The sequence below is a fragment of the Zerene cesonia genome, chromosome 10 (genome assembly GCF_012273895.1).
Source record: "Zerene cesonia ecotype Mississippi chromosome 10, Zerene_cesonia_1.1, whole genome shotgun sequence".
Classification (NCBI taxonomy): domain Eukaryota; kingdom Metazoa; phylum Arthropoda; class Insecta; order Lepidoptera; family Pieridae; genus Zerene; species Zerene cesonia.
Window position 1 is genome coordinate 8,063,380 of NC_052111.1, and position 15,026 is coordinate 8,078,405.

The following is a 15,026-nucleotide window of genomic DNA, read 5'->3' on the forward strand; positions in this document are numbered from 1 at the left end:
CTAGACTTACAGTAAAATGGGAATCGTAACTGTCACTAAGAGCTTATGCTCTGTACCACGATGATACCGGTACCGCTCGAAAAAACATAGTTCTCTTGCTTTATTTTCTTGCAGAGTTCGTTGTTGACGTATATGTTATTGAATCTATAATACTACTCGTGATAATGTTATTTTTTGCTTTAACAATCAGCAAGCAAGAGCATCTAGTATAGTTTGTTAGTGATTGCTGAAAATCTATATAAATAAAAACGAATCGCCAAATGCGATGCGATGTTTTACTTAGCGTTAAACTCGAGGACGGCTCGACCAAGTCGACGAATTTTTTAAACGTTTTTGCAACACAAGGAAGGTTCTTAGGTAGAGAAAAAAACGTACGTAACGTTGACCTCTAGTTGTCTATATATTTTGTTCTTCCCAAAAAGAAAGGAGATCAGTTCAACAATCTTTTTTAGGCTTCGTCGATAACGCTGGTGGCTTTTCAATCGATTTACGTGATTCTTTTTGTGTTTTTGGAAAAGTGTCGTCAAATTTTAGAATTTAGAGTGCTGCCTCTAACTAGGACCTCTTTTGTAGAAAATATTTATTACAAAGTTTATCCCCAGCTGTGCCTTTTATGATAAACAAAACACGTACCATCTAGGCAAAACTGAATATGTAGCAAATCCATAAACACATCGTAATACCAGGAAATAAAACCGAATGAGTCATATGTATGGGGTCATCCGAATAATGATTAACTCGAGGGAGACACCCCTGCATCTTGAATGGAATTTATCGTAAGGGGTGCAACCGTAGTGTCGCCATTTCAAATAGTTTTTATGAATTGTAGCTGTATTATGTTTTTCTGTTTAATTAGATGGAATTATGGCAAGATTTATCAGTTGTATTTTCATTGTGCAGCAGCTCAATTAAATTTTATTGCGTCTTAAATTGAACTTTTATGTACTGTATCGGGAAGACATAGACTCCTGGAACACAGCGAAACCTATGTTGTGAGTCTGGGGTCCATGTTTTATGTAATATATAATTCGGTCAATAAATGATTTAATTTTTTTAATGTTAGTTTAACTAGAGTACCTTTGTTCGAATATATAGGTACTACTCGCTTCAGCCGGGTTAAGTCAACATAAAATATAACCTATACACTTCTGAATAGTGTATCATTCTGTTAAAGAAAGGATTTAAATTACTGGATATGGAATCCTAACATTTATCCAACATATCCTAACATTTATCCTCGCGCGGATATCATACGAATAGAGGATCACATAAGTTTAGATGTCTACGCTATACATGGAAAAAAGTGATCTTATCATTACAAGAAACGAATCAGAAAAAAATTAAACAAAATTGTAACATAACTGTAGTGTACTTATTACTGATGGAATATATTGTTATTAACGTTGTTTATATTGTACCCGGGTCAATAATTGCCCCACTTGCACAATGTACTCTACGTAGCAACTTAAGCTGTAATACCTTACTTAGCTAATGGCTTGAACTTAGTATGTCTTGAACCGTGACGTGTAATTATATTTCACGCAAAAGATTTTAGCATAAACATTATGATAGGGATATTATACTTTGGATATGTTGCGTTTATTGTAGGTATGTGTGATGTTGACATTTTTATATTAACTAGCGGTTCGTTCAGGCTTCGCCCGTAAATAAATAACTTATACCAACCAGCGATCAGGTATATATCGAACGGTGAAAGAGTTTTTCAAATCAGTACAGTAGTTATTGAGAATAACGCGTTGAAACAAACACAAACACATAAATGAACAAACTGTTCTATTGCGGAAGTCGAGAACGCTTCGGCACGAATTGGGCTAGCTCGTTCCGGGGAAGTACCACACCCCCACAGAAAACCGGCGTGAAATAATAGCATGCTATTGTTTCGTACGGTAAGTGGAGGAGCCGGAGTCCTATTTCCTTCTCCTAGCCCTTCCCAATCCATTCCTTCTTTTTATTCATTAATCCTTTCCTCATCCCTTATCCCTTAAAAGCGGGCCACGCATTCTCAGAGGTCTAAGCCTCTCCGAATGTTCATGGGCGGTGGTGATCGTTTACTATCAGGCGAACCACCAGCTCAGTTGCCCGCTATGACATAAAAAAAAACAAACTCTTCAGCTTTATATTATCAGCTTTATACGTTGTCCGATCCTGGAACTTTTTTAGCAATTAGATTATTATATAAATAAATTTAATAATTTAAACATACAAGTAATAACCATCAAGGTACTCATTAACTCCGAATCAATGTACAAAATTCATTGCAATTTAAAAAACTATCTCAATTGGCCTACATTAAGTGAAAAGATGTAGCAAAAGGCGGTATTTTTAGGTGTAGTTTGGTAGTGATCTCTACCAGACAACCTTTTAAAATAAGAGGTACAATGAATAGGAAATTTTCTTGTATTTGATTTTATGCGAGTATTATACATTTAGAAATTAAAGACCTTTTAACGGTCTCCCCCTTGACTACGCTCGCTGTAAAGTGTTCGAAACGTCGGGTTAAATAATGTTATAAATAAATCGCTTTTGAAATCCGTCAAAATTCTAATTTTATTAATATTCTTTAATTTCTAAATAGGAAATTTTCTATACATGCTCCATGTATTAATACACAGTTATCAAAATAATTAAAATAAATATATTTCTAAGTTCTTAGAGCAAAGAACTTATCAATTTAATACAATCATTAGCTCCATAAAGTATTTTCTTGGAATAAATGACAAAGGCCATACAAGTGCCGTACTAAATGTCTATGCGTATCGAATACGCTACAGGTCATTCACCGCTTCTATAAGACCTAGTCAATGTCTGATAACTAGATTCTATACGCCTGTAGAATACCTTTTGTCTTGGTATATATGGACTGCGCTGAAAACTATAGAAAACTACAAGGTAATCTTATTATTCAACTTTCTATCATAGCTACAACCCAATAATATTTATATGTTTTCGATAGAAAGTAAAATAAGATGGCAGTATAAGTAATAACAATAAATTTCTTTATTTCAGTACATGCGTCCCATATTTTACAAGTGTAGAACAATTAGTAACCATAAACAAAAATAAAATAAAAACTACAACCAAATTACATTCAACTTTCAGCAAATCATGACTGGGTTCTTTAAGGCTTAATAAATTGAAGAAGCTATAGTGAACTTATTTACATCGGCCGTCGCCAAACTGTCGTATCATGTATCAAATTGATACTCATTCGCCTTCGTCGGGGTTTGCAGAATCAATAGCTGAAAGCCTAAAGAGAATCTATACCAATAAATAAATTTGGAGTGTCTGTTTGTAATATTAAAATAGGCGATTCTCACATATGTATACAAGGTTTTTCTTTTTTCAAAATTTATGCTCGTCTATTTGTTCCAACTCATTTGCGTAACGGTTGAACCGATTTTGTAGGGACTTTCACCAGCATATATCTTATGTAACAAGGAATAACTAAGATAACTGTTTTCTTAACTGGTAATAAATATAGTTAAGAAACTCAAAAACAATTATTGTATTTTCGTGGAGTCAAAAAACCTAATGAATATTTGGATTTTGGACATTCCATAAGATACAAAGATAAGCTACAAATAATGATAGATGATACTGGATTTAAAAATTACCACTTAACGGATTTTAAACTCGATTTATCATTACATTATTTACTCTGACGTTTCGAAAAAGACACTAAACATGTAATATTCGTATACCATACAACATAAGAAAACAGTAGTGCTGGGTTGCGCTCCGTGAGTCTTAATATTATCGTCATCAGCCCATATATGTTCCTACTGCTAGGACACAGGCCTCCTATGAGGGTTCAGGCCATAATCCACCACGCTGGCCAAGTGCGGGTTGGCAGATGTCACATGTCGTCGAATTTTTTATTCTTGGACATGCCGGTTTCCTCACGATGTTTTCCTTCACCGTTTTAAGCAGTGGTGATGTTATCCACATGTGCAGATAAATTGAAAAATCAATTTATTTCTTACACGCTCGCCCGGTCTCGAACCCCGACTACTGAGTTCCGTTCTTACTACCGAGCCACCACTGCTTTTTAATATTATTAATGTAATTTAATTTTATCACTTTCAGTATTTTTGAAATTCCACCTCAATAGATAAGCAATAGTAGCAAGTATCAGGATACATTGTTAAAAATTTTTATCATTAATTCATGATTAATTTTTTTAACATATGTACTATATGCTAATTATATTTTTTTACTAATATCCTGATACAACTGGTCTGCGAATATATGTTTGGAGACGAGCGGACATTATAAAAACAAACGATTCCTATTTAAAATGAATAAGTTAAATATTACATAGCCTTCAATAGAGAGGGTTATGATAATTACGTAACTCAAATGAAACCAAAGTTAACACACATGACGGCTCGCGATAATGTCGCTGGCTCGCAAACCCGCATGTCGGTTACATTTCGCTACAGTAAACCTGAGATAGCTTCGGGTGGAAAATTTCTTATAGAAAAATCCCTTGAAAGTACCTTCGACTATGATCTATTATATATAATATACTATATTTGTGACGTATATAACGATAAAAGTATATTGGTGACGCGATTAAAAGATGATTCATAAGAACTTTTTTTAATATAGTAAGTATTTTTTTAACAAGTGTGTGTGGATAAACTTATTAAGTTTATCACACACACAAACGCAAATTAAATAGGTACCGATATAGATTCCGTATGAGAAATTCGAAACGATATTTTTCCTCAGATAAGGTTGTTTGACTTTACCGTCTCTCATACGATAACACGATTGATATGCTTTGAAACATTTTACATCATATTAAGATAACGAAAGTTCGTATAATCCATTCAAAACTACGATATTACGCTGCGGATAAAAGCTTAGAAAATAGCTAACTCAGTGCATGAGCCGTCAATAGAACCATAGATAATATAGCAACAAAGAGTTCGCAGTTAAGCCTCTTTCATCCGTAGGTATGTCTATGAGACTGTCTATGAATAGCAACTTGTTATCACGCGGCAACCGCCTTTGTTCTAAGTTATATTTGCGCGCTAAATTTCGTATTTTAATGCTATTACTGAGTTAGGGGTTACGCGTGCATGAAAATTGTGCAAATTGTAAAGTTCCAGCAAATAGACGTTATTATCATGAATGCTATCACAAGCTGTTGGAAGTTGTTGATATTACATTTCGTGTGTGCAAGCGCGGTTTCATATTTTACCGACCAAGAATATGAGATGTAATTGGTGTTGCTTTAAAACTTTAGTTTGTTCACTAAACAAATGAATGAATTCATTTCATTTATCTAAAACCATGTTTTAATGATGATTTTTTTATTCGTAATTAGCACAGTAGATACCTCGCAAGTAAAGCCGCGAGAAGATACTTAACTATACGAGTAAAGGGTCCAATAAATTGTATTACTAACGACTGGTGTTATAGAGATTTCCAGATCAAATCGAAGCTTCGAGAACATTGTACTAATTGTGAATCAATGTGGTTTAATAGCGCTGCCATTGCGTGGTCTATCTAGTAAATATATCCTAGAAATGGATCGTCATATTATGCTATTCTACATCACCCGTATATATTTTCAACAGAAAAAGATGCATAAAGGATTTGAATAGGCGGTCTCATCGCAAAATAACCGTACCCTGGTAGGTACCTAAATGGACCTGGAGATCCATATGGACAAGATGACGACAATTTATATTAATAAGAACAATCTTTTAAATGTGTTTTCTTTATAATTTAAACATGACTAGCTCGCTTTTAGTTATCTAATGGTCGTTGGTTTTTTGTAGTTTTTTTTCAGAACTTTAGTAGGAAATTTGATATTTCTTTTAATCTGAGGAGATGTGTCGCAGACAATTAAAGAGAATCACCAAAATCCGTTCAGCCGATCTTGAGTTAGTAGAGTAACTAGCACGACTCAAAGGATATTATAGCAATAATTTATTCAAATGTGTCATGTGAAAGTTGTATTAACAATTATTTTTTTCTTTTCAGGTAAGTTCAGCTGAGTTCTGCTGCTGTTCGTAACCAAGGTAACGGCTGTCCGCTCTCCTTGCATATGCCGAAATATTCATTATGAGGCGCTTAGTGCTATCGTTTGGCTATCTTAGGGGGATTTCGCATCAGTTCTAATAACTTTTAAAGTCTATTTTGAAGAAACGACAATGTAGTAGGACGTGGATAGGAGAAATTGTGTACGTTATACGAGTTTTACATTATATTAATGTCAAATAGTTTCTAAATTACTTTTGACGTGACAACGTCTTAAATTAGGTTGCGGCTCGGAGTCACTCATGAAAAAGTGTAACGCCCGGTAACGTTACGATGAGTCACCGAACTATGATCGGTCCGCCGCGCGCGCAGCACTAGATAGTTAGGCGCATTGAATCGGTCGCGTGCTTGTGTCTCTGTCTCTGTCTTTTTAGTAAACAAAAGATATTTTCTATAGTTAAAATTTGTGCAATTCTTATTTTCATTCAATTCCTTGTTCCTATTGTGCAATTTAATAATATTTATATCAATAAATATTCTACCGAGAAAGACGTTGTCACGTAAAATCTTCGCCCATAAAACCGACTTTACAGGCAACCATTTTTTAATGTATGTAGGTAACGTAGGTATGAAATCAAATCAAAATTCTTTATTGTGCACCAAGTCATACAAAAATAAATTGTATAAATAAACACAAAATCTCCAAGAGTACAACAGGCGGTCTTATCGCTGCAGTAGTGATCTCTTCAAGCCATGTGGTGGACAAGTAGACGCTATTTAAATTAAGTAAAACCATGGAACACACGTTACATACTAGGTAAATTGTTCCCAAAACGTCCAACCAGGGACGTAGGTGACCTTTTTTGCTTAAATAAATTATGTTCAATATCTGTACTGATATTATAAAGCTGAAGAGTTTGTTTTTTTTTTGTTTGTTTGAACGCACTAATCTCAGGAACTACTGGTCTAATTTTAAAAATTCTTTCAGTGTTAGATAGCTCATTTATTGAGGAAGCAAATAATAAAACTGTTATTGCTTCATTTGTGCTCCTAATTTGTTTCAATGAATGAACTATAAATTCAATGTTGGATATAATTATTGTACGATAACCTGTTTTATAATCAATCAACCAAATAATTAATTACATATTACATCATCGATGAATAATTTTCTACGTATTTAGGACAAAAAGTGTTGTTTTAGTATTAAACATATTAAATCCATAACGAAATTAAATATAACTCTATTTATCCAAATTTGGTATATGGTTAATTTTATTGAATTAAATTTATCAGTCTCTTAAATTTATTGTATATATCCTCTGTTTTGTTAACTAATATTATGCACGTAATACCCCATACCCCCGTCACATCCCCGTGTAGCGTCAAGTCAGGAGATCTGCTTCCGCTGTGCAATGCAAATGATACCTCAAAGCGAGGTTAGTGTATAAATATTTGTCTAGACCCTAACATATTCTTAGTCGACACCAATGTAATGTACATGAAATAACTTCTAAATTTTTGTTGTATTGTATTTGAAAAAATGTATCTAGTCTACATTTATTTGTCTTTTTATACACATAGTTAGATTTGAATAATTGTGCACTGGATTCCATACATCGTCTTTGATGTAGGTAACATTAATTTTGTCAAAGAATGTGCGTTGACAGATCTATAAACCTAGATAACCTAGCAATAGATTATTTCAGACCTTGCTTGGATTTCGATAAAAAATAGATAGGTAATATAATAATTTACCCTGAATAATATCATAATATTGTATGTAATTATGCCTTTATAATCTAGTTATTCGGTACTGTATTCAAGTAATTCATAAAAATTATTACTCCCTAATTGTAAGTTACTATACGTTTACTTAACTATACGTTTACTTAAAAGAAAATTTTAGCTAAAAATACGTCTTAGCGATAATTTTAATTAATTTAGAGGAATTTAAAATGCTAGGACATTTATGTATTAGTTTTATAGCATTCATATGTTTTATAAATGAGAATTTCTTAAAGAATCGAAAAAATGTCCTACCAACAGTATTTGATAACACAGATTATATTCTATATTTGGAATTTAAGGCACGCTATTCACCACTCATCTCGGTTGGTCGCGGTTGCATCACACGAAATCACCTTAACGGGATTTGTCGAGCGTCCCGGGATAAGAAAGGGATTTGATAAACCATCCCTCTCCTCCCTCTTTCCGTCCCAAATACTAAAACCTCGAGCGTAATACAAAAGTATTGGATGCGGTAATAGAACTTTTTCGATCAGACAGTACAATAAGCAGACTCAGTGTGTTGGTTCATGCCTCATGGTGATAATTGTCTTTTTAACTCACCTTTATTGGTGTAGGTGACAGCCTTTGTATGAGAAATAAAGGAACACCTAATTAACACGCTTTTATTAGTGTTTGTTACCTGTATATTTGTGTGACTGACTCCTTGAGACTCAATTTTGACCCCAGTTTTAATTCAAACTTTGTATACTTTTCAAGGATCGGTGACAATAACTTCGTAAGTTTATCTCATTATCCAGTTAAGGGTCGCCAAAATTAAAAAAAACTCACGAATACGTGTAGTTTTTCTTTCTTCCTAATATTTATTTTATCCTTTTCCTGATGAAAAAAAAATCAGTATATTAATGAAATTAGGGTAGAATGAATTTTGCAATAAGAAATACTTCATCGTTCAACTAACTAATTACAAATGCGCCTGTTGCTTTTTGGAGATAACAAAATAGTTTTTAACTCGTAAAAGGGACAAAGACACGCATATATATTAGTTACAGAACGTTTATAAATGAACAATTTTATCAAACGTCATATAACCTTGAAGAACTAAATAATAATAACTATAACTAAATTATATTTAAAAACTTCGATAGGCTATTTATGAATAAGACCGAAAGCCTACAATATACAACCTACTTATATACCGGTTACTGAATAATTTTAAGATCATTCAACCGGTGAATGCAATGGCGATACCGAGTCCCCTTAGTCCCGTTTGATCCAAACGAGCCATGTCATATCTTATAACCTGTCCATAAGAGATTTATCCTGTTTTAAGGAAGATTGCATATTTGTATCAAGAAAACCAAGCCTATCTTCTAGACTATTGCGTAGATTTTAAATATCAAAAATGGACATTTATAAATTATCATTTTTCTAGTTATAGAATATAGAACTACTCTAGAAAGTCGTGTTAAAATAAATAGATAATTACTAATCTAACTTTTATAAAAGCACCAACAAAAACTTGATTTCTTAAAATTGATATCCTCGTTTCCTTGTTAGTTGAATAGCCGTCCGCCCGGATAACCCAGGATAAAAACTAAATAAAATTTACCCTGTTAATCGATGAAGACAGTTTGCAGAACAATGAAAATATACAGAAGAAATGGAGAGGATTTTTAAACACGGTAAGGTAAAGCAATACAAACGTACTCACTTACTCACTTAAACACAAATGTATGTCTTTATAACGATAGATTATAACATCTTATAATATTCATATGAAATCCATACCTTTCAAACAGAATGTGATCAATACCATTTTCCATTATTACCTCTGAGGCAATATACATACAAAGGCCTTTAAAATAACTCTACTGTCGTACCCATTTCGCTTGTAATAACCGCATGACCCATACAACGCGAAGGGTAGTCAAATTATCCATACCGCTATGTTTAGCGAATCATGTTTCCTTGCATCTTTACTATTGATATGATTAATGGTTGTAGGAAACTACGAAGCCACGGAAACGTCATGCCTCGGAATAAATGTCCGTAAATGGGTCAGTTTTCGAATTTATTAGTTCTGTATTAACGATTAGGGTTTTTATACTTTGGCCATGATTGTGTGTTTCTGTCTTGATTTCATCATTAAGAATCTAAATTTTAGAGGTTTGAAATATTGTTTGTAATTTAGGCTACATAAATATTCATGCTGATTCAAAGGAGTCACAAACATTGACATCCGAATTCTAATTGAAATGAAAATTATATTTGAAATTAGTTACTACCTCTTAACTACCCGTCAGCTTCGCCCGTGCGGTCTTAGTAAATTGTCATGGTACAAACTTTCATGCTCTATTTTATCCCCTTGGGGGTAGAATTTTTCAAAATCCTTTCTTAGCGAATGTCTAAGTGATAACATCTATCTGCACGCCAAATTTCAGCCCGATCCGTCCAGTGGTTTTGGGCTGTGCGTTAATAGATCACTATGTCAGTCAGTCACCGTTCAGTTATATACTTAGTATGTGAAGTTTGAAAAATAAAGGTTACTATGATGCAATTCCATTAAAAAGTAAACATATATATATATATATATTCATGTATACTCATACAAAAGTATACCACAAAAAGGACAATTTTCTATCCGCTTTTCCCAATATATCCGTAACGGGATAAAACAAGCTTCAGCAATAAATAGTATATTTTATCGCGCTCATAAAAAACGAATACCAAATAACAAAGCTTTCTATTGAGTTAGGAATTAGGGTACACGTACATGACAGTGACAGCGAGTGCCTTGAAAGTATATTTTAAATTTCTACGCGCCTTTGATAAAAAGAAATGGTTTTCTATATGTTGTGTTAACGTACCACGTGTTAATTGGCATTAATTAAAAATAAAACGTTATGAATTTATGAAATTATCTCACTCACTACTAACTTACGTGTATGAAACGTGTGATCACACGCATGGTACTATTCAAATGCAAGTTTGATTGATCTAATGTTCAGTACTTTTGTTATAGATAAATAAAAAAAACATGTTAAAGTGAAGTTAACAAACTCACAATGGCGTTATCCTGCTGTATACTTTTATATCTCCTATTTCTAACCATTTAATAGTCTTTCTTATATCATACTACTACTTTTTATAATAAAATTTATTCTTCTCCTAATTTTAATACGAAATACGGCAATTCTGAGAAGACAAATTAAAAGATTCTTTAAGAATGTTTGTATAACCGTAAATAATGATAATGTTTTGATAAAAATGGGAGTAGTATTAAGTCCTCATTCGCTTCCATTAAATCCTGTGGATTTCCGGGATTTCTCTATCAGCGAAGATTAAATTTCTGATTACACGACGATTGTTTCGTCCCAGTGGACGACAATCTGTATTGATTTTGATATTACAAAACAAAGCTGATAACTAATCTCGATTTAACATGTATTTCGATTTATTCCGAAATTGAATTCCGTTTATTATTTTGAATCTATATATTTTCGTGTAAAAAGTAAATATAATTTAAAATTGTTTCCGTCAAACGTCTCAAAAATGGTGGAGTTTCGCATTTCGACTGTACCATTTTTATCTGATTCTAACTCCGTGGGTTTTCTGCGAATTGTTGTAAATTGTTCCCATTTTAGAATATGTAGTGGTACCACCCCACAGAGACGTCGGTAATCTTTTTTATAGAAATTTATCATCGATCTCTATGTCCATAAGGATTAGTTTTCCATGTATTTGAAAACATGAATGGACGATCATACATAGCCCTGACACAATTCCCTCATTCAATAATATCCATTGTATTTAACAATATATTAAACTCGACAAATAATTTCGCGAAATATTAAGAAGTTATAATGATAACTCGCTTGTCTGCGGCGTAAGTTGAAATGACAAAGTTTTCCAAAGTAATGATACCGTCAAGCTCTGAGTGCCATTGTTACTCATATTATGTTGGGAAAAGTAATTAATACCCGTGTACACGAAGTTTAGAGAGCTACAGGTAATAATAATAAGAAATCCTTATTAATTGTAATGAAAACTGTTCAATGATGCTTGATGATTTCAGGATGGGTAATATTTTTGTTTTATAGATGTGCTTTCCGCCCGTGGTTGCGTCCTTTTTTTTTATTTTTCACCGCTATATAAAGCAGCATATCACTCTCTGGCCTCCTAACTATCTCCAGACGTAAAAATCATATCGTAACATCGCTTTATTGCGACGTGGAAGGAAGAATAACCCTATCACAGTCATAATATTACTTGGGATAATATTATTAGCTGTGATTCAATCTAAATATATCTAGAATTTAGTATAGGACATATTATTAGACACAAGAGATACATAATCGAATGAATTTTTCATTCAAGTCTATGATAGTGAAATTATAATGGCACCAAAATTATGTACGTTAAAACACGTTTAAAAGTCTTTTTTAAAATAAATTTTCTGTTCACCTACAATTATTGTTAATACATTCTCATTCTAATATATAGAAAATTATTCACAAGTAGCCATCGTAACAGATGAACGTCACACAAAAGCAAACTTATAAACTTACGCGACTCAGTGGCATAAAAGAAAAATGCTTTCTCCCTACCGACATAGTCATATAGATTCAATGGATAATTCCAATCTATATTCCAGGGGAAATAGTGTAAAAATTTCGAGTGCCCTTAAACGCTCAAACGCTTTATTTATAACCCCCATCGGAATGAAGAGGCTGGTGGAGCGGAATGCAATTTATATGCCCTATTTACTTGGATTTATATGTATTTCCCTGTATTGGATTACTGTTCGCGCGAGAACTCTTGACTGAACTTTATTATGGGATAATACATTTTTAATGGGGATATATATGTATGGATGGAAATCGCTTTTGTTCTGGCCATTGTGGGGCATCATTTAACTATATGAATTCCGTTTTGGACAATGGCTTTCGCAATGGAGAGAATATTTTACGATTTTTTTTTAATATTTTTTTCGCGGTGTATTATATCGTGACCGTTTTGGGATTTAAAAAATGATGTACTGAATTAGCTTCATCCGTTTGCTAAATTAAATAATTTTTATATAAATATTCTAACGGATTTTAAACGCGATTTATTCAGCATATTATTTATGCCGATGTTGTGAACAATACAGCGAGCGTGTCTCTCCGTTATAAACGTCCCTTGAGTTAATACTTTCCTCTATAATTCATTAATTAATGCCGAAAATGATTGTATGATCAAAATAAATTGAAAACAATTATAAAACAAATCGCGAAAATAATTATAATAATGAAAAGCCACTTAGCACTCGATACCAGTGTAGAAACCAATTTGCCGCCTTTTCGACCGATGCAATTAAACCGTCACAAGGATTCCATAAGTTCAGTTTAATTTGAGAGTCCTTCTGGCGGCCGGGCCGATGGAGTCAGTTGAAAATGTGGCGTTTATTCGTTTATCGCTCTTGTTCATGCTTCAATTGTTTTAATAATAATCATATAATTAGACAAATAAAAGCATTTAGTGTTAGCTTTCTTTTTGTTTTTTTTTTTTTCAAATTTCAACTGTTTCATAAAAGACTATTGGCTTATGCTGTCAGTTTAATAAACAACGTGTTTACGTAAATGCACCGTTTTAGTTTGAACTCTCATATATATACAACTAGCTGCGCCCCGCGGTTTCACGCGCGTAAGTCCGTATCCCGTTGGATTAACGGGATAAAAAGTTGCCTATATGTTATTCCAGTTGTCCAGCAGTCTACGTACCAAATTTCATAGCAATCGATTCTGTAGTTTTTGCGTGAAAGAGCAACAAACACACACACACATCCTTACAAACTTTCGCATTTATAATATTAGTAGGATATCATACCCCAGGAAGTTCAATTTTTACTATTCAAAACCTGACATTTTTGCAAGCTTTCTTAAGATCCGTCGTTTTTATATATTTTCGCTCATCGTAATCCCTTTGATCGAATATTTTTCTTAACGAGTTTTTGATATAACGCGTGCCTCTGCATATTTATAATAGCATTATGCATCGTTCACGTGTGACGATATATTTGCTTTGATTTTCAACAAAAAATTTAACTAAATATAACTGAAAATCGACAAACATACGACGTCAGTTTTTTTTAAACCATTTAATAAAACAATTATTATTGCTCTTATTAGATACAAAATAACATATCTACATTTAAAGATTTGAATAGGCTTATTTGTTATGAAAACAATGCTTCAAAGGTTAAAAAATACGCTTTAGACGTAAAGTAGTCCGTCCGCGGAACCGCGTCTAAACACTTGTATAACATGTTTTGTTCAATAAAGTGATGATGTATCCAAAACCAGTGACCGTCATCATCATCATCATCATCATCATCAGCCCTTATATGTTACCACTGCTGGGACACAGGCCTCCTGAGGGTTCAGGCCATAATCCACCACGCTGGCCAAGTGCGGGTTGGCAGATGTCACATGTCGTCGAACTTTTGATTCTCGGACATGCCGGTTTCCTCACGATGTTTTCCTTTCCAGTGACCGTGTTGTGTTAATTTTCCACATAACAATAGTGGTTCTGAATAATTTAACACAGGAACATACCATGTAATATATTAAGTAAGTTTACAAACTTGTTACACTGTACAAGTTATAAAGAATCTCAACGAAACTGGCTACCCAAGTATACTTGGATATGGACGAAGTTCACGATAGTAATGAAATAGTTGCACTTAATAAGACGCTGGTATTTGTGGTTTTATATCATTGTCTTCTCCAGTTCTTATTACATACTGTTTGGCCATCTCCGTGTGGATTGCCGGAATAGCAAATTAAAATACACCTAATGTCACTTGGGAATTTAGTAGCTTGCGGGTAAAGATTGATCTATTTGATTCGAACCCAGGAACTCACGGTTTTGTGCACCCGCGTCAACCACTCTTACAAAAGGGGCGAAATGGTGAATTTAATTTTAAACAAAAATACTATTCGTAAACAGGGTATATCACACTCCACATTTCACGAGGCAGCTGAATTTAACGGCTATCTCTTAAATGGGTTCATTCCACTGTACCTACCACTACAATTAATGTGGGTGATATAAAGTATTAATACAGTATATATTAAAGTTTATAAGCTTAAACATAACATATGGCGGGAAGAGGTAAGGATTACCTCTTAAGGGGTGTCTATGAAAGTAAGTCCATTTGAAAGCGTCATATAATTTCTAAGAGTGAGAAGACTGTGAAATATCTGTCCCCTACCCTG

The 15,026-nt window shown here is 33.5% G+C and overlaps 1 protein-coding gene across 11 annotated transcripts in view; it reads left to right on the forward strand.

Annotated features, from left to right (window-relative positions):
- Nucleotides 1-15,026, forward strand: part of LOC119829729 — a 109,142-nt gene that overhangs the window by 51,161 nt on the left and 42,955 nt on the right. Inside the window, exon 1 of one of the 11 annotated variants that reach the window (XM_038352370.1) lies at nucleotides 6,034-6,056. The exons of the other annotated variants lie outside the window; for them this stretch is intronic. The gene's annotated coding sequence lies outside the window, so the exon portion shown is untranslated. Of the gene's footprint in view, nucleotides 1-6,033; nucleotides 6,057-15,026 lie in introns of those variants that run through there. 11 annotated transcript variants of the gene reach the window in all.